This window comes from Lissotriton vulgaris, chromosome 10, assembly GCF_964263255.1.
Source record: "Lissotriton vulgaris chromosome 10, aLisVul1.2, whole genome shotgun sequence".
NCBI classification, from domain to species: Eukaryota; Metazoa; Chordata; class Amphibia; order Caudata; family Salamandridae; genus Lissotriton; species Lissotriton vulgaris.
In genome coordinates this window covers 1,099,211,667-1,099,232,078 of record NC_141698.1, presented here as the reverse complement: position 1 = coordinate 1,099,232,078, position 20,412 = coordinate 1,099,211,667, and the positions used below count along the sequence as shown (strand labels likewise).

Below are 20,412 nucleotides of genomic sequence, written 5' to 3'. Positions count from 1 at the left end.
ATCTAGAAGTCCCAATATCACATTCAGAAGATCACCTAGTATGCGTGATGCACTCAATAGATCCATGCCCGAAGATCCACCTAAAAAGAGTTTAACCACCAAAACAGGATTCTTCCGGTGCACTTCGTGCAGAGCTTGTACCTTTGCTAAGAATAGTACCCATTATTTCACAGCATTTTGCTCCACACCTGTCCCTAATCGTGAATACCTCACTTGTAGATCAGAATTTGTTGTGTACAAACTGAAATGCACATGCAACCTGGAGTACATTGGAAGTACTAAACTTCCGGTACACCTAAGGATATTGCAGCACATCTGTGCAATTGTCAATAGCGACAATAACTAGCCTGTCGCGCGACACTTTCGAGCTGTCCATGATAAAAAATTGAGGGATCTCGAATATACAGTTTTGTGCTCAGTACCTCAACCCGGACGGGGAGGTGACAGGATGAAACTTCTTCGGCAGAAAGAATCTCATTTAATTCTGGCCTTAGACACCAAGGCACCTAATGGTTTAAACTTGACCGAAGATCTGAGCAATTTTCTATAAACTGTATAGGGACAGTTCGAGTTGATAATTCTTTCTGTATTATGTACGTGAGTTTTCTGATGTGGTGTAGACTATCACAGAGTGGTTGGCCGGCAGGCCAGCCTGCATTTGTATATACTTTGTTTAGGTGTTTTTATTCCAATTATATTGAAATACGTATTTTGTGGAGTTGTACACCTTTTTGCAAAGTTTCCTGTTATATTATCATGTTCTGTCCTCTCAGGCCATTTTGACTTCAGCTGCGACTATTCTTATGATTTTTTCCCTTCTTACTTTTCCCGTCACCATTTACTTCTTTTATTTTTTTGTGCTTTCTCCCATATGTCTGGTTATATTATTTATTTTTGGTTCATTTTTATTTTTCTCAATATGATGCTTTGGTCCTGTGTTCACTTAAACAATTGGTATGTTATGCACTTCACAGGTTGTGATTCTTAGCTGCTTATTTTAAGTTCAGCAGAAAGTTATTACTTTTTGGCACCTTGTCAGCAGTAATATGTTATTTTTTGGCACTATGTCATCATCTTGCTTGTTTATATTGACAGTAACAGTATAACCTTAGTTTGGTTTTTTAGGCACTTGCCGTCACTTATTTGTAAATACACAGCTCCCCTTTAAGAATCATAACATTGTAAATAGTACTAATACTTGATACATGTAGTGCGTTTAACTTCATGTAATCATCTGTGACCATGAACGTTTCAGCATTCATTATGTTACATTCTGTGTTATTTTGTTTCCACATTATGTATAGTTTTCAGTCCTTCCTTTGTGTTTATGAACTGGAGAAGGCGTGTAACATCAGTGGTGTTCATTGTAGCCCTTTGTTTATGTTTAGTATTTAAACACTTTTTTTGTTTCTGGCGCGCTGTGTGATCAAGCTCTCTTGTAGAGTGAAACGCGTCATCCTTATTAAAATACGTCTTCCCTGCTTTCCATTGTGGATCCACTTTTTTGAGGCTTTATTCATTTGCTGGTTACGAGGTGTTGTGAGGTCCCGACCGCTGGTTCCTTTACTGTTCTGGAACCTGGATCGTATATTATATATATATATATATATATATATATATATATATATATATATATTCAAAGATAGCCATACCAAGTCCACTTGTTCCGCCGAACACATTTTTTGATGGGTGCCTCCTTCGTGCAAGTGGTATGCACGTGATTAATGACATACAAGATAGGAGCACACTGTGGGTGTAAGAAATCCTTAAATGCACCTAGCATGACGCGTTTCGTCTTTACAGACTTCCTCAGATGCTGTGCGGTGAAAAAGGAAACCAAGGTTACTAGGTTCTTTTTAAAAGCAGTTTGTTAGGCTCCTCCTGATTTCCAGCGAGGTAGGACTACACTGACATAGTCGTCCCTCAATGTTTTTGGCCGCCATCTTAGAGTGTTGGTCCCAATGTTCCTCATCGTCCTCATGTTGTTTATGGCAATGTTTTATTTGATGAGTGCTTGATTTTGCTGCATCGGGAAGAGACGTCCCACTCAAGACGCGTTGTTGCGCTGGAAGTTGGTTTGTGGAGCAATGCTTTTTGACCCATTACATCAGCCGCTAGTGATAGTCCAAATCCGAGAGTTCCGATATAAGTAATCTTTCTCTGACATGTGGTCATGTTCCAACCCTTTGGTTAGCGGATGCTTCGTATCATGGGCAGCGGCGGTTCCGGCAGAATCAATATTCAAAGATAGCCATACCAAGTCCACTTGTTCCGCCGAACACATTTTTTGATGGGTGCCTCCTTCGTGCAAGTGGTATGCACGTGATTAATGACATACAAGATAGGAGCACACTGTGGGTGTAAGAAATCCTTAAATGCACCTAGCATGACGCGTTTCGTCTTTACAGACTTCCTCAGATGCTGTGCGGTGAAAAAGGAAACCAAGGTTACTAGGTTCTTTTTAAAAGCAGTTTGTTAGGCTCCTCCTGATTTCCAGCGAGGTAGGACTACACTGACATAGTCGTCCCTCAATGTTTTTGGCCGCCATCTTAGAGTGTTGGTCCCAATGTTCCTCATCGTCCTCATGTTGTTTATGGCAATGTTTTATTTGATGAGTGCTTGATTTTGCTGCATCGGGAAGAGACGTCCCACTCAAGACGCGTTGTTGCGCTGGAAGTTGGTTTGTGGAGCAATGCTTTTTGACCCATTACATCAGCCGCTAGTGACTATCACTATGTCAGTGTAGTCCTACCTCGCTGGAAATCAGGAGGAGCCTAACAAACTGCTTTTAAAAAGAACCTAGTAACCTTGGTTTCCTTTTTCACCGCACAGCATCTGAGGAAGTCTGTAAAGACGAAACGCGTCATGCTAGGTGCATTTAAGGATTTCTTACACCCACAGTGTGCTCCTATCTTGTATGTCATTAATCACGTGCATACCACTTGCACGAAGGAGGCACCCATCAAAAAATGTGTTCGGCGGAACAAGTGGACTTGGTATGGCTATCTTTGAATATTGATTCTGCCGGAACCGCCGCTGCCCATGATACGAAGCATCCGCTAACCAAAGGGTTGGAACATGACCACATGTCAGAGAAAGATTACTTATATCGGAACTCTCGGATTTGGACTATCACTAGCGGCTGATGTAATGGGTCAAAAAGCATTGCTCCACAAACCAACTTCCAGCGCAACAACGCGTCTTGAGTGGGACGTCTCTTCCCGATGCAGCAAAATCAAGCACTCATCAAATAAAACATTGCCATAAACAACATGAGGACGATGAGGAACATTGGGACCAACACTCTAAGATGGCGGCCAAAAACATTGAGGGACGACTATGTCAGTGTAGTCCTACCTCGCTGGAAATCAGGAGGAGCCTAACAAACTGCTTTTAAAAAGAACCTAGTAACCTTGGTTTCCTTTTTCACCGCACAGCATCTGAGGAAGTCTGTAAAGACGAAACGCGTCATGCTAGGTGCATTTAAGGATTTCTTACACCCACAGTGTGCTCCTATCTTGTATGTCATATATATATATATATATATATATATATATATATACATACGAAGAAGACGTACACACACACACACACACACACACATATAAAAATAAATAGCAGGTGATCAAGCTCGTGTGAGAAACGTGTCATAGCAGGCATTACGCCTGTTTGTGTGGATACTATGTCGCAATACATTTTCACTGCTTTTTGCACTCTTTCAAAGCTTCTTAGGATTGATTTTGGTGCGCATTGAGGTCCGTGCCTGGGTATCCTGTTGGAGAGTGTCAGGTTAGGAGACCGACAGACACACACACACACACACAGACAGACACACACTCTCTTTACTTGCACCTGACAGAGACAAGCCAAAGCTCAATTCCTTGCCTTCAGCGTGTGTTTATTTTAAGCAGCAAAAAAACACCAGATGCATTTCGGAGCTCACCACTTCTTGCTTGACCCGTGAGCAAGGAGCGGTGAGCTTTGAAACGTGTCAGGCGTTTTTATGCTGTTTAAAATTAACACACCCTGAAGGAATTGAGCCGTGGCTTGTCTCGGTCAGGTAGAAGTAACTGTGGGTGTATTGAGGAGTTCGCAGTCTCGCTATGGGCTCGCCGTTACAAGATGCGGGAGAATCAGCGACAAGGATTATGGGAGACATATATATATAGCAAATATAATGAGCAAATAAAACTCTTATTCTGCACTAAATTGAGGTCCATGCTCCAGTGTTTCGAGGTGACTGCCGAAGGAATGGTGAAGGGCTGCTTGATATCTTTTTGCCTGGTACTATGCTATTTCTGACTAGTCTGACTGGGATCCTGCTAGTCAGGACCCCAGTCTCCCTGATTTCTCCACTAAATTGGTATGGTAAGTACTTAGGTATATCCCAGATTGGACACTGGTGTACTCTTATAAGTCCCTAGTATATAGTACCTAGGTAACCAGGGCATAGTTACACCAGGGGTCCCCCATGGGCTGAAGCGTGCATTATGCCACCCTGTTGAGATCACTCAAACTGTAACTACAGGCCTGCCATTGCTGCCTGTGTAAGCTGGTGCTAGCACCAATTACGACAGATATAGGTTACCCGATATCTGATATCACGGAATATAAAACCTGTAAGTCACCCTAAAGCAGCCTTTCAATCCTGAAGACAGGGTGCTCAGTTCTAAGTGTGAGGGTGCCCCTCCATGAGCAGGACACCTCTTCGGAGTCCATTCTCCTGGGTTGTACGTGCAACAGAGATTATGATACATATAGTGGCCATGCGTCATTAAGCGATAACCATCTCTAAACTGGCTGTAACGAACCCGGTCATGTTTGGTATCAAACATGTTGGAATCATACCTCCCACACTGTAAACTGTGTGGGAGGTATGATTCAATGCACTGTAAAACTCACTGTAAAACTCCTCCAGGAGGCCCCCGGTGCTCCCTGTAACAGTATTCTAGACCCTAACGGCAAAACATGGCTGTTGCCGACCAGAGACATGATTCTGCTCTCTTGCTGCTGAGCAAAGCTCGAGCAGGAGAAGGCACCACCCAGACAGGGTTTAGTGTATTGGGGCCAGGTGGGAGTGCTTGCCAGCGCCACTCAGTCTGCTTGAGGGGCACATGTGGTGGCCTCCTTGCATAGTCCAGTTCTAACCAGCTCAGGACACCGTTGGCTCCTGCTCTGAAACTGGACAAAGGACATGGGAGTATCCTCCTCACTTTCCAAACTGCTCACCTGGGAGGAAGACCTGAATCGTCCTAGCCCTTTCCATGGGGTACTTAAGGCCTCACCTGTAGGTGGGTCCCTAGATTTATCGTGGGACCCCACTTGCTCTACGACCTTCTGGGCACTCTGGACGTCACTGTACCTTGCTCTGAGACTGCAACTATGAAGACTCCTGCTGCTCCTGGTCTCGACGTACTGCAAGTATGCTGAACATCTGTGCCTGTGCTCCATACAGGAACCTTCCAAGGCCTGTGGACATAAAGACACATGAAGGAATCTCCCTTGAAGTGAAGGAACAACTTCCCTGCATCTGCAGGCACCGCAACAAAGCTGACGGGTCTGCTGATCCCGAGCTCCCACAGACTCTGGAAGGCTCAGCAAAACAGGTGGTGGTTTGTCACATCCCTTGAGGCCTGCATGATCATCTCTCCTAGTTTGAGGCCAGTATCCCTTGTCGGAGCCGCAGGAACTGATCCACTGTAAACTGTGTCAACTTGACGTTGCAAAGGCTTGTTGGCTTCCTAACTCCAAGATCTTCAGGCTTCAAGTAGCCCCAACCTCAAGCATCTCCTATGACCAAGATCTTCATCTTCACCGCATCACTTGCAACGTGGGCCTGCATCTTTGGTGAGCTGCTCGAGGTCCTCTTGCGACTCCAGTGCTTCCGGCCTGTGGGTCCTCTTGTGGATCTGCTTTGATTTCTACATCTTATAGTAATATCGGACTCAGGGAACATGGTAGAAATTCGAATTTAGAATGCCTGAGCTCAGAATAATAAAATGCATCTTTTAGTGAAGTTGGTTTTAATATTCTGTGTTTGAAAATACCACTTTTAGAAAGTAGGTATTTTCTTGCCTAAGCCTCCAGTGTGCTCTGCTGTTATGTGTATTGGCTGTCTGGGTTTAGGTGAATGTTGGCTCTCCCTCCTACTGTGCGCCTGATGGCAGACCCCCTCTTTCTGAAAGGAAGGATGCAGCCTGGTAAACAAAGTGCTCCGGGCCTGAGCAGAATTGGTTCTGGCTGGGTTCAGTGACTAGAGACTTCGGAGAACAAAGACTTTTGAGGTATAAATATCTGTGCTCAAACCCCTGATTTTTGTATTGCTCCTGGATGTCAAGAGGAACCTCTGTCCGTGTTACTGAAGGAATCTGCAGGAGAGAATTGTCCTTGTGCGCTGTTTCTTACATTGGCCTGCAGTAATTCCCCTTGGACTTGGAAGAAGAGGGAAAGGGATTTTGAGAGATCACTCAAGGGCTAGAAGACAGCTAGCCTCCTGCTGGAGTCACAGGCACATCTGACTCCCCAACCAGCCTCCAGATTCCCAAAAGCGAGGATTTTTATCTGCAGGTAAGGCCCCTGTGAGTTCCATGGCCTCTAGATCTACTATAGAGAAGAGAGAGCTGAAAATCGTCGCTAACACCGTTTGCGATCCGCCGCAGCTGAGGAGCGTAAGAAGAATCCACGCGCTGCTGCCGCTGAGCGCTCGCAAACCAAGGATCATCTCATCGTACGCTTGCAGGCTTTTCGAAGGCTCGCTGACCCCGGATCATCGCATCGAGATCATTGCAGCGCGGACGCCGTGCGTCCGCCATTTTCCTCACATCGCACCCGGATGGTCGCTCCCTTGCGGGGCGCCATTTTCTTTCATCGCAACAAGATAGCACATGCAACAGGAACAGCGCATCATCCTCCCTCACGGCAAGCATTCAACGTACCGCTGGCCTAGTGGGAGGAAATCTGTTGCTTTGTCCCGCACGCACCCGCAGCATCCTCTGCGGCAAGGATTCAACGCATCTCCGGCCTAGCGTGGGGAAAATTATCGCTACAGCTCCTTTGCGACATTTTGTTGGTTTTGCTACGAAATCCAGGTACTTTGAAAGTAAAAGGGTCGCAGAGACCACTGCTTTGAACTGAACCCCTATTTGAACAATTTGAACTCTTTTTCCAGCTTTTCAAGAGTACCCCCATTTTTCAGTATTGTGGCTTTTTACCGTATTGGTCTTGTGTTAAGTCTATATATAAAGATACTTATTTTTTATAACTACTTGTGTGGCGTCCCTTTGTAGTGTCCTTCACTGTGTAAGGTCATAAATGCTTTATACACTGCCTCTGAGATAAGCCTAGCTGCTCGTGCTACGTTACCACAGGGTTGAGCAGGGGTTGTCAAAGGGTGCAGCCCCTTACTCTCACTTAGGAAGAAGGGTCCCTACTTGGACTGTGGCCAGCCACTGCTAACTAGAGACCCCCATTTCTAACAACGCTCCATCGCAGTCAGCCTGAAATTGTGACTTTGTGCGGGTCTGGTACAACCAGATATCCACTGTTGGCACTTAGTGTTTTTGGGCGCTATTTTAAACTAAAGCTTTGAAATTAATATCTCTGGTTTCCCTGACTGGATTTTTGTTGTTTTGCTCGTGTTTTTTATGAAAATCAATTCCATTTTTCTAAACCTGGTGTGGGATCTTTTTGTGTGGTGTTTTCACAGTTTTAAGTACTTTACACATTGCCTTCAAGTGAGGCCTGACAGCTCTGTGCCAAGTAACCAGAGGTGAGCGTAGGTTAATTGGTGTTTGCTAGTGCCTTACGCGGACTAGGATTGTGGTGACTGCTTAACTAAGGCTCGTTCCCCAGAAACCCAATTTCTAACAGTAACCAAGAGCAAGCTGTTCAGCACTGATCCTGCCAGGCTAGACTCTAAAAGACACAAGGTAACTAGATACCAGTCTCCTGCTATGTACTAACATTTTGGCACAGGAGTCCAGATGTGCCAAGCTCCATATGGCGCCACTCCAAGAAAGATTTAGAGACCCACATATCAAAGCAACATCTCGTCACCGGCTCCCAGTGCCGGGACCTCAGGAGGGGCTCTCTGCTACACACCTGGCTACTAAGACTTTGTGTTGATCCTTCCCGCCGACTTTTACCCCATCTCCCTGCATGGGTATCCCACTAACAGAAAGAAGCGCCTTTGCAAGGGAGTAAATCTTCACACTTGTTCCAGGAGTGCTCCTAAGACACTTCCACTATTACAGCTTCCAAAGGATACTAAAAACAATGTGAAATTTATTACAAATACTGGTGTAAATTTCCATAGTTTTGTTAATCGGGCTGGTGTGTATGTTCCCGGGATCTGCAGAGCCAGCATGTCTATGATGTGGCGTGCATGTATGAATAAGAAACCTTCACTGCCTAACAGGCAAGACAGCTGTGTAGAGCAGAGGGATGGCTGTTGAGCTTCTCTGCGCTATGGAACCACTTTCCCTCCAAAGAGCCAGGAGGTCCACCCAAAGACCTGCAGGCCACAAGAGTGCTTAGAAGCAGTGCAGCGCATGGTGAGCACTGTGTACGCATCTCCAGTGGATCAGTTCTAGCCCATCCAGTGTGAATATTCCTCCATCACACACTCCACCAATGAGCATTGGTGAACGGTACAATCCACTGAGCGATTGTTCATTATTTGCTCCAGAATCCTCTGGAACCCTTTTCCAGGGGGATGTTCCTGCACATAAGAGGAGGAGCCTCCTGCTGGCATTGTTCACTGATGTCTTACCCAGATAAGATATGTTCCCAGGAGATCTGGGTATGTGGGACATGTATAAGACCAACAAGGGGAGTGAGAAGCTATGTAAAGGCAACCCCAGCCTCCCAGATTACAACAAGTAACTACACAAAGGAGGGCTAACCTTTTCTATTGGGATCTCTTCAATCTAAGATCAGTTGCTTGGTTCTAACATATCCCAAGACAGTTAGGGATCCGCCCCTCAGGTGTAAAGGGAGGACAATGTCACTTGGCGAATGTGTGACTACAGGAATGCCTGACTCGCCAATGCCTTATGAAACCTAACTAAAATATAGGACAAAGAGGAAAAAGGTGCATTAAGGACTGTATGTTCCATGTATGCGTCATGTTTTGTTTGTTCCATTTTCCGAGTCCAGACTTGGATATTCCAACCCCAAAACACAGGGATGCAACAAAACTTTGGTCCTGAAGATAGCCTACTGACCCTTGGTGGCATATAAAAAAACGAAACATGGCGACCATCTGATGTTAGGGGTCATTGTACCCACAAAACATCTTTGCTTTTATCTCTGCCAAAGGACCTCAATAGTAAAGAGGAGTTAGGATCCGGAAGGCTATTTTATTTCACATTCTAAATTCCGTCTTCTTAGATAAGGAGCTCTGCTTTCAAACGGTGTCGAGCCCAACCACTCACACTAGATGTGGTGGATGAGGATCTGATGATGATGCGTGACACAGGTGGGGCATGTGGTTGAGGGTCCCACTAAAATACCCAAGCGATGCCAGGAATGCACTAATTTACCTGGGTGCGGATCCTTCACCGTCTTGAGATATGTTAGGACCCAGCAACTGACCTCTTAGATTGGAGAGATCACGATGGAAAAGGTTAACCCTCCTTTGTGTAGCTAAGTATTGGAGACAGGGACATGGAGAGCATTGTTCAATTCTTGGAGAGTAGACACTAACAACTTTTCTCAAAAAAAAGAAGATACTTTAAAAAGACGTCAAAATCTACTTTAATATGTTAACGCGCCCTGCAGTTGAGGTTTCAGCTTCGATCATGCGTCCACCACACTCATTGGGCCCCAAGTCGACTCTTCAAGTATACATAATGCGTATTACTTCCTGGGTGTAAATACACAATTCATAATAACAATCGACAATTCATAAGCCGTAATCAAAATATTGGCAGGTAAATCAATGAACCTGACATTAGTCATTATAAAAATAGAATTAAAACTGATCAGGACACAACTGTCCAGTACAGGCAAGGCCGGTAGACCTGGACACAACACTCCAGTTGAGGCCTCCAGACACATTCCCTACTATAGGTCATGCCCCCAGAGCTGGACACTACTACAGGTCATGCCTCCAAACTGGGCAGTACCACAGATCATGCCTCCAGATCTGGACACTACTACAGACCATGCCTCCAGATCTGAACACTACAACAGACCATGCCTCCATAGCTGGACACTACTACAGACCATGCCTCCAGATCTGGACACTACTACAGATCATGCCTTCAGAGTTGGACACTACTACAGGTCATGCCCCCAGAGCTGGACACTACTACAGGTCATGCCTCTAAACTGGGCAGTACCACAGATCATGCCTCCACATCTGGACACTACTAAAGGTCATGGCTCCAGATCTGGACACTACTACAGACCATGCCTCCAGATCTGGACACTACTACAGACCATGCCTCCAGATCTGAACACTACAACAGACCATGCCTCCATAGCTGGACACTACGTCAGATCATGCCTTCAGAGCTGGACACTACTACAGGTCATGGCTCCAGAGTTGGACACTACTACGGATCATGACTCCAGAACTGGATGCTACTATGGGTCAAGCCTCCAGAGCTGGACACTACTACAGGTCATGCATCTAGACCTCAACACTAATCTGGGTAATGCCTCTAGAGCTGGACACCACTACAGACCATGCCTCCAGAGCTGGACACTACTACAGGTCATACATCTAGACCTCAACAGTATTACCGGTAATGCCTCTAAAGCTGGACACTACACAGACCATGCCTCCAAAGCTGGACACAACTACAGGTCTCGTTTCTAGACCTGCACACTACTAAAGGTCATGCCTCAAAACCTAGACTATACTACAGGTCCAGAGTGGAGAAGTGTGGCTCAAGTGGTTGGAGCGGCAGACCCTGATGCAGAGGTCTGGCCCGGACCAGGGTTCAATTCCCCACCTCGGCGGGTCTTGGGCTCAAATTTCCCCGGACCTGACAATTCTCGCCTCGGTGCCTATTCCAATCATGGAGTCCCACTCTGTAACTCTGGGCAATAGATTGCTTAATCTCCACAACGGCCCCTCGCAGCGGGATGCCTGGCTTTCACCTTGGGGATGTCCAGTAATGGGTTATCTCGCAGGGGAATACCAGGACGGGTTCCCTAAGCAAGCGCTGGGACGCTTTTGGGCAGCCATGCGCTCTACAAATCAAATTTCATTTCATTTCATTTCAGAGCTGGACACTACAGGTAATTCCTACAGACCTGAAACTACAGGCCATGCTTCCAGACACGTGCACTACTACAGATCATGCCTCCAGAGGTGGACACTACTACAGGTCATACCGTCAGATCTGGTCGCTACTACGGGTCAGGCCCCTAGACCTGGACCCTACTATATGTTTGACCTTCAGATTTGGAGACTAATGTTGGTCGGGCCGCCAAACCCAGAGACTACTAAAGGAGAGACCTCCAGATCTGGACTACAACACGCAAGGTTTCTATACCCGAATCCAGTACTACAAGAAGAGGCCCTCTGAACTGGACACAGTTCTACACGGCCAGGCCTCCACACCTAGACACAGTTCTACAGGAAGAGGACCTCAGACCTGGACACAATGCTGCATGGCCAGGCCTCCAGACCTGGACAGAGTACTATAACAAGGGGCCCTCAGACCTGGACACAGTGCTACAGGAAGAGGACCCCAGAACTGAACAGTACTCACAACTAGGCATTCAGACCTGGACACAGTACTACAGGAAGAGGCCCTCAGACCAGGAAACAGTACTGCAGGAAGAGGCCCTCAAACCGGGATACCGTACTACAGGAAGAAGCCTTCAGACTGGGACACAGCACTACAGGATGAGGCCCTCTGACTGGGACACAGTGCTACAGGAAGAGGACCCCAGAACTGGACAGTATTCACAACTAGGCATTCAGACCTGGACACAGTACTACAGGAAGAAGCCTTCAGATCGGGACACAGCACTACAGGAAGAGGCCCTCAGACCTAGACAGAGTACTACAGGAAGAGACCCACAGACCTGGACACAGTACTACAGGAAGAGGCCCTCAGACCTGGACACAGTACTACAGGAAGAGGCCCTCAGACCTAGACACAGTACTACAGGAAGAGACCCACAGCCCTTGACACAGTACTACAGGAAGAGACTCACAGCCCTGGACACAGTACTACAGGAAGAGGCCCACAGACCTGGACACAGTATTACAGGAAAAGGCCCACAGACCTGGACAGAGTTCTACAGGACGAGGCCCACAGACCTGGACACAGTACTACAGGACGAGACCCACAGCCCTGGACTCAGTACTACAGGACGAGACCCACAGCCCTGGACTCAGTACTACAGGAAGAGACCCACAGACATGGACCGATGACTACAGGAATAGACCCACAGCCCTGGACAGATGACTACAGGAAGAGACCCACAGCCCTGGACACAGTACTACAGGAAGAGACTCACACACCTGGACACAGTATTACAGGAAGAGGCCCACATCCCTGGACACAGTACAACAGGAAGAGACCCACAGACCTGGACACAGTACTACAGGAAGAGGCCCACAGACCTGGACAAAGCACTAGAGGAAGAGACCCACAGCCCGGGACACGGTTCTACAGGACGAGGCCCTCAGACCGGGACAAGGTACTAGAGGACGAGGCCCAAGTACTGATGTGCTGGGAGTCCGTGGGCTCTGATCCGACCTCAGATGTGTTGCAAGAACGTTGACTAGACTCACTCCAAGAAGCCACTGATGGACTCTTAGGTATCAGGAGCGGTAAACCCTGCACGATACAACTGCAGTCGCTGAACTTATGTCTGATCCCTTACCAGACACAGCCAGAGCCAATCTCTACTGTACAAGTCTGAGGAAACTGGTAAAACAGAGATGGGCTATCCCTTTATGTTACTTAAAAGAAAAATTGTACAACTTCGATTAAATAAATAAATAAATGATAGTTACAATTTTGACATAATAGACTGAGTAGTCTAACCTTTATGTATTTATTTCATAGACGTTGCACACTTTGATTAACGTGAAGAGGCAGCACAAGGCAGAAACTGCGGCCAGGAATTCAGTGTTTGGAAGCAGACTTGAAGTGCATGCCTGCCACACCACACTGGTACAGCAGAACCAGGACACAAGCGGGCAACCGCAGCTATCACGACATGCCCCACGATTGGCCATGGTTTCAGCGTTTGCTTGCAGTTCTCTCTCCCGCCTCCCCTGATGGATCTATGGCGGAATGTCTTCTGCACGTGGCACCCAGTAACTCCTGGAGACTGGGGAAGAAGCGAGCCATGAAGGTGTTCTCTCTGCAGGATGGCCTCACGGTGCCAGTATCTACCAAATGGCCCCACGCTGCCAGTCTCTGCCAAAGGGGCCCACGGTGCCAGTCTCTGCCAAAGGGGCCCACGGTGCCAGTCTCTGCCAAAGGGGCCCACGGTGCCAGTCTCTGCCAGGCAGCCCCACGGGTGCCAGTCTCTGCCAGACGGCCCCACGGGTGCCAGTCTCTGCCAGACGGCCCCACGGGTGCCAGTCTCTGCCTGTCCGCTCCAGCTCGTGGCTGCGTAGTGTCTGTCTCTGCCTGATAGTCCCCACGGTGCCAGTCTCTGCCTGATAGTCCCTACGATGCCAGTCTCTGCCTGATGGCCCCCACGGTGCCAGTCTCTGCCTGATGGCCCCCACGGCGCCAGTCTCTGCCTGATGGCCCCCACGGCGCCAGTCTCTGCCTGATGGCCCCCACGGCGCCAGTCTCTGCCTGATGGCCCCCACGGCGCCAGTCTCTGCCTGATGGCCCCCACGGCGCCAGTCTTTGCCTGATTGCCCCCACGTTGCCAGTCTCTGCCTGACCGCTCCAGCTGGCGGCTGGGTAGTGCCAGTCTCTGCCTGATGGCCTCATGGTGCCAGTCTATGCCTGAAGGTGCCAGTGTCTGCCTGACCGCTCCAGCTCGCAGCTGTGTAGTGCCAGTCTCTGTCGGATGGCCCCACCGAGCCAGTCTCTGCCTGGTGGACCCTGTGGTGCCAGTCTCTGCCAGATGGCTCCACAGTGCCAGCCTCTTCCTGACGGTGCCAGTCTCTGCCTGATGGACCCCGTGGTGCCAGTCTCTGCCAGATGGCTCCACGGTGCCAGTCTCTGCCTGACGGTGCCAGTCTCTGCCAAATGGCCCCACGGTGCCAGTCTCTGCCTGATTGTGCCAGTCTCTGCCAGATGGCTCCATGGTCCCAGTCACTGGCTGACAGTGCCAGTCTCTGCCTGATGGCCCCAAGCATTAGGCAGTCTCTGCCGGACGCTGCCAGATTCTGCCTGACCTCTCCAGCTCATGTCTCCACACATGACGGCACTTAGTTGCAGCTTGTGCAGGAGGTCCACTTTGGGATGGAGGTTGAGGCAAGCAGCAGCGGCACAGGGGTGAGCAGGCTTGTCGTGACCTCACTTCTTCTCAGGGGAGCCACACAGGCATCTGAAAAGAAATGGTAGGATGACTTAGGCAAAGAGAGGACCGTGTGCCAGTCACCAATGAAGGCGCTGGAATGAGGAAATATTGAAATGAATCTGACCATTCCATAAAATAAATTCAACTGGGTAACACCGGCACTAATTCAGCACTTCGTAAATATTACTGGATTATCCACCCGCACTGAGAGCTCACCAGTCTAATGGTCTCCAAAAGCCTCACCTCCATTTTGTGGTCATGTGGCGCCACATGCTGGGTATGCCTCCATTTTCTGGTCATGTGGCGCCACATGTTGGTAATGCCTCCATTTTGTGGTAATGTTGCGCCACATGTTGGGTACACCTTCATTTTGTGGTCATGTGGCGCCACATGTTAGGTCCGTCTCCATTTTGTGGTCATGCGGCGCCACATGCTGGGTATGCCTCCATTTTGTGGTCATGTGGCGCCACATGCTGGGTATGCCTCCATTTTGTGGTCATGTGGCGCCACATGCTGGGTATGCCTCCATTTTGTGGTCATGTGACCCCACATGTTGAGTACGCCTCCATTTTGAGGTCATGTGGAGCCACATGCTGGGCTCGCTCCTCCTGACGGTCCGAGTGGTCGCTCCCAGTGTCCCTGAAAGACACCTGGTATCGTAGCGCTGCTGTGCTCAGTTTGTCCTGATTAAGCTGCTCTGCATCTCGCCTGCTTATTTACCGCTTTGCCTCATTAGCGCTGACATTATTTCATTGTGCTTGCTGTATTTTGACTTTGTTTGCACGTTTGCCGAGAGCGCTCCGCCCTGCTCCCCCCTCCGCCTCCATTTTGTTTGTTGTTGTGCCCCTCGTGTGCCCGACCCGCCTCCCAGCTGAGACGCCCTCCCACTAGCTTAAAATAGCGCTCCTCACCCTCTAGACGCTGTGACTCGCTCCTCCTGACGGTCCGAGTGGTCGCTCCCAGTGTCCCTGAAAGACACCTGGTATCGTAGCGCTGCTGTGCTCAGTTTGTCCTGATTAAGCTGCTCTGCATCTCGCCTGCTTATTTACCGCTTTGCCTCATTAGCGCTGACATTATTTCATTGTGCTTGCTGTATTTTGACTTTGTTTGCACGTTTGCCGAGAGCGCTCCGCCCTGCTCCCCCCTCCGCCTCCATTTTGTTTGTTGTTGTGCCCCTCGTGTGCCCGACCCGCCTCCCAGCTGAGACGCCCTCCCACTAGCTTAAAATAGCGCTCCTCACCCTCTAGACGCTGTGACTCGCTCCGCCTGACGGTCCGAGTGGTCGCTCCCAGTGTCCCTGAAAGACACCTGGTATCGTAGCGCTGCTGTGCTCAGTTTGTCCTGATTAAGCTGCTCTGCATCTCGCCTGCTTATTTACCGCTTTGCCTCATTAGCGCTGACATTATTTCATTGTGCTTGCTGTATTTTGACTTTGTTTGCACGTTTGCCGAGAGCGCTCCGCCCTGCTCCCCCCTCCGCCTCCATTTTGTTTGTTGTTGTGCCCCTCGTGTGCCCGACCCGCCTCCCAGCTGAGACGCCCTCGCCCCTCCCCCTCCACTATCCATATATGACAGTAGCTCCCGCGCGCAGCGTTCACGCGCAGCGACCGCGCCCAATCCGCGACGAAGGTGCGCCAAAGGTAAGCCCGTCTACGCCCGTCCGTGCCTGGACCGCGCCCAGCGCCAGACCCCCTGGCTCCCGTCCCTCCCAGCCCACCCGCATTACCTACGATGCCGCCACCCTCCTAGCCCTTAACCCCGGTCGCGCCCCCAACTGCGTCCAAGCCGCTCCTGGACACACCCATGGACCTTTCTCCTGCTACTCCTGCAAATTCAGCGGCACCGACAACATCTCCGCTACGACCACACCACAGATTCCCGACCCCAACCACCTACAATGCATCCTTCTCAACACCCGCTCGGTCCACAGACACGCCATTGACCTATGGAATCTACTAGACACCATCTCTCCAGACGTCGCCTTCCTAACGGAAACATGGATGAACGCTTCCTCCGCCCCAGACATCACCATTGCCATCCCTGAAGACTATAAGATCACTCGCAAGGACCGTACCGGCCACACAGGAGGAGGAATCGCTATCGTCCATAAGAAATCAATCCGCATCTCAACCAGCTCTGACGCCAACTTCGCCAACTCCGAACACCTTCACTTCCAGATCCACATCGACCCCAAAACCACACTCCGAGGCACCCTCCTCTACAGACCACCAGGACCCCGCGCAAAATTCAGTGAAGACATCGCGGACTTCATCTCTCCACACGCGCTCTCCTCCAAAGACTATATTCTTCTGGGAGACCTCAACTTTCACCTTGAAAAGATCAACGACCACAACACCGCCACCCTCGTGGACAACCTCACCAACCTCGGACTTAGACAACTAGTCACCTCCCCCACCCACATCGCAGGCCACACACTCGACCCCATCTTCACATCCAGCAATCATGTCTCCTTCAGCCACACTACGGATCTCCTCTGGACTGACCACAGCTGCGTTCACTTCACCTACAACAAACCAAAACCCAGCATCCACCTCCAACCTACCCTGCAAAGAAACTGGAACAAAATCACCACGGACCAAATCTCCGCATCGCTCCTTCAAAACACCCCAGCCCTCTCTTCTAACGCTAACGAAGCCGCCGCCAACCTCACCCTATGGTTATCCAACACCGCCGACACCTTAGCTCCACTGAAAAAACGTCAAAGCAAACCTGGCAGCAAGAAAGCCTCATGGTTCAACGACGATCTCAAGAAGTCCAAGAAACTCTGCCGCTCTCTTGTAAAGGCCTGGAAAAAAGACCCAACCACCAGCACCAAGGACGCCTTCAAAAGCGCCACCCGCACTCACCACCAACTAATCCGAAAAGCCAAGAAAACAGCATTCAAGGATCGACTTGACAACAACGCTCACAACAGCAAGGAACTTTTCAACATCGTCAAGGAATTTTCCAATCCCTCGGCCAATTCCAACGACATCACCCCCTCTCAAACCCTCTGCGACTCCCTAGCGTCTTTTTTCCACAACACAATTGCAGACATCCACAACAGCTTTGACAACCAACCCGGAAACTAACCCACCCTACCATTTGCTGATCATCTTCCCCCCGTGAACACCCTTAACGACTGGAACCCAATCTCCACTGAGGACACCATCCGCCTGATGAATTCCATCCACTCAGGATCCCCCACAGACCCATGCCCTCACCACATCTTCAACAAAGCAGACTCCGTCATAGCACCGCACCTCCGAGACGTCATCAACTGCTCCTTCAACTCCGCCACCTTCCCGGAAGACTGGAAACACGCTGAACTCACCGCCCTTCTTAAAAAACCAACAGCGGACCCCTCCGAACTCAAAAATTACCGACCCATCTCGCTTCTTCCATTCCCGGCCAAAGTCATCGAGAAAGCTGTCAACATCCAGCTCGCCGCCTTCCTCGAAGCCAACAAATCCCTCGACCCCTCACAATCTGGCTTCCGAGCAAAACACAGCACTGAGACCGCCCTCATCGCAGCAACAGACGACATTCGAACTCTACTGGACAATGGAGACACAGTCGCCCTCATCCTCCTCGACCTCTCCGCTGCCTTCGACACAGTCTGCCACAGCACCCTTCTACAACGCCTCAACAACATCGGAATCCAAGGAAAAGCACTTGAATGGATCACCTCGTTCCTCACCGGAAGAACCCAGAGAGTCCGCCTTCCTCCATTCAAGTCTGAGGCCTCTGAAGTCATCTGCGGCGTCCCACAAGGATCCTCACTTAGCCCCACCCTCTTCAACGTATACATGAGCCCCCTTGCAGCTATCGCACGCCAACACAACCTCAACATCATCTCTTACGCGGACGACACTCAACTGATCCTTTCTCTCACCAATGACCCCAACACCGCCAAAACTAACCTACACGAAGGAATGAAAGAAGTTGCCGAATGGATGAAACAAAGCCGTCTGAAACTGAACTCAGACAAAACAGAAGTCCTCATCTTAAGTACATCCCCCTCTGCATGGTACGACTCCTGGTGGCCGGAAGCCCTCGGAAAAGCACCCATCCCGACAGACCACGCACGGAACCTAGGCGTCATCCTGGATTCTTCACTTTCAATGAATAGACAAGTCAGCGCCGTATCCTCATCCTGCTTCAACATTCTTCGCATGCTCAGAAAAACATTTCGCTGGATCCCCACCGAAACAAGGAAAACAGTCACCCACGCCCTGGTCACGAGCCGACTGGACTACGGAAACACCCTCTACGCGGGTACTACCGCAAAACTCCAGAAGAAACTCCAACGTATCCAAAACGCCTCAGCCAGGCTCATATTAGACATCCCACGCAACAAACACATCTCTGGTCACCTTAAAGACCTCCACTGGCTACCCGTCAATAAGAGGATCACTTTCCGAATGCTTACCCACGCACACAAATCACTCTACGACATCGGACCAGATTGCCTCAACTCACGACTGTCCTTCTACACCCCCCCCGCCAACTACGTTCTTCCAACCAAGCCCTCGCCACTGTACCTCGCATCAACAAGACCACCATGGGAGGCAGATCCTTTTCTTACCTGGCTGCTAAAACATGGAACTCACTCCCCGCTTACCTTCGCCTCACCCAGAACCACCTAGCGTTCAGAAAGCAACTTAAAACATGGATATTTGACAAGTAATCCTCCCCCCCCCTCCTAAGCGCCTTGAAACCCTCTGGGTATGTAGTGCGCTATACAAATTATATGACTTGACTTGACTTGACATTTTGTGGCCATGTGGCGCTACATGGTGGGCAATTGTACTTTGCAGGTGTTGTTCCTGTTGTGAAATATTTACAAAGATCACAATTGACGCCTTGGATTGTTTCAACATACACATGCCTGAGAGGAACACTAAACGTTCTCTCTTGGCATCATATTTTTCGCTTTTCAAGGCAGTTCCATAAAGGGACATTCAGGGGAAAGCAAGTTGACTTATCGTGCTGAACAGAACCTACCTGTTTTGTGTCTTGTGGTCCCCGCTTTGGAAATCGGTCTTCTAGACGTCAGGTAATCGAGACCTGCAAGGAAAACAAAACAGATTTCTGAGTGATTACAAGATGCAGATACTGTCTCTTCGCTATGTTTACTGATCTCGAAAGACCCAAGCCAAAGTCCCTGAGAGACCTGGGGCTAACTTTGGGTCTCTATCAGTCAATCAATCAGTCAGGGGGTGCTCCATCTCACACACCTACAACTGAGTCCTCTCTATGGATAGTGGTCGTGGGCTCCATCTCGTGCACCTACAATCGAGCCCCCTCCATAGATAGTGGTGGTAGGCTCCATGCAACTCTTCACTCTAGAAGTCAGAGACACGAACACCATCCAATGCGCTTTACGAGGAGGCTGGTAACAAGGGGTGGTAACATCGCGCCCCGTGGTACCAATCCTGGACAGTTACCCCAATTACCAGTATCTGTATGCTTACCTCAGATTCGATTCTGGGCCCTTTTCTGCAAAGAGTTTCCCTTGGCATTCATCAAGTGCAAAGCAAGTGCTGAAAACAATTCGGTTTTACTGAGGGTCCGGCACACAAATAGCAACTGTGTGGGGTGGGAATTCCACAATCACCCCTCCACAAGACTGGGATGAGGATGCTGCGCAACATTACTTTTACACATTCAAAAAAATAAACGTGTTAACTGCCGTATCAAGAATAGCAAAAATAAGACCATTTTGAGTTTACTGTCCACACTTAAACAAGCCGATCGGTCAAGATAAAAGGTACAATTTGTAATCAGTTCACACTGGTCAGGAGCAGTGCTGTCCACCTCTGAGCCTATCGCCCACTGACCCCATCAGCTGTCACCAGAGGGTGCTGGCACAGGTAAGACCGCCCCTGTTGGTGCATTGTAACCACACGGCTGGACCACAAAACTACCACATATACCAGCACCTCCAAAA

General features: G+C 49.3%; 1 protein-coding gene across 3 annotated transcripts in view; it reads right to left on the bottom strand.

The window, feature by feature from the left end:
- The window catches only part of TBC1D5 (TBC1 domain family member 5), a 1,888,005-nt gene that overhangs the window by 1,357,146 nt on the left and 510,447 nt on the right, over positions 1-20,412 (bottom strand). For all 3 annotated transcript variants that reach the window (XM_086942181.1, XM_086942182.1, XM_086942183.1), the window contains one exon: positions 19,467-19,529. The gene's annotated coding sequence lies outside the window, so the exon portion shown is untranslated. The remainder of the gene's footprint in view (positions 1-19,466; positions 19,530-20,412) is intronic.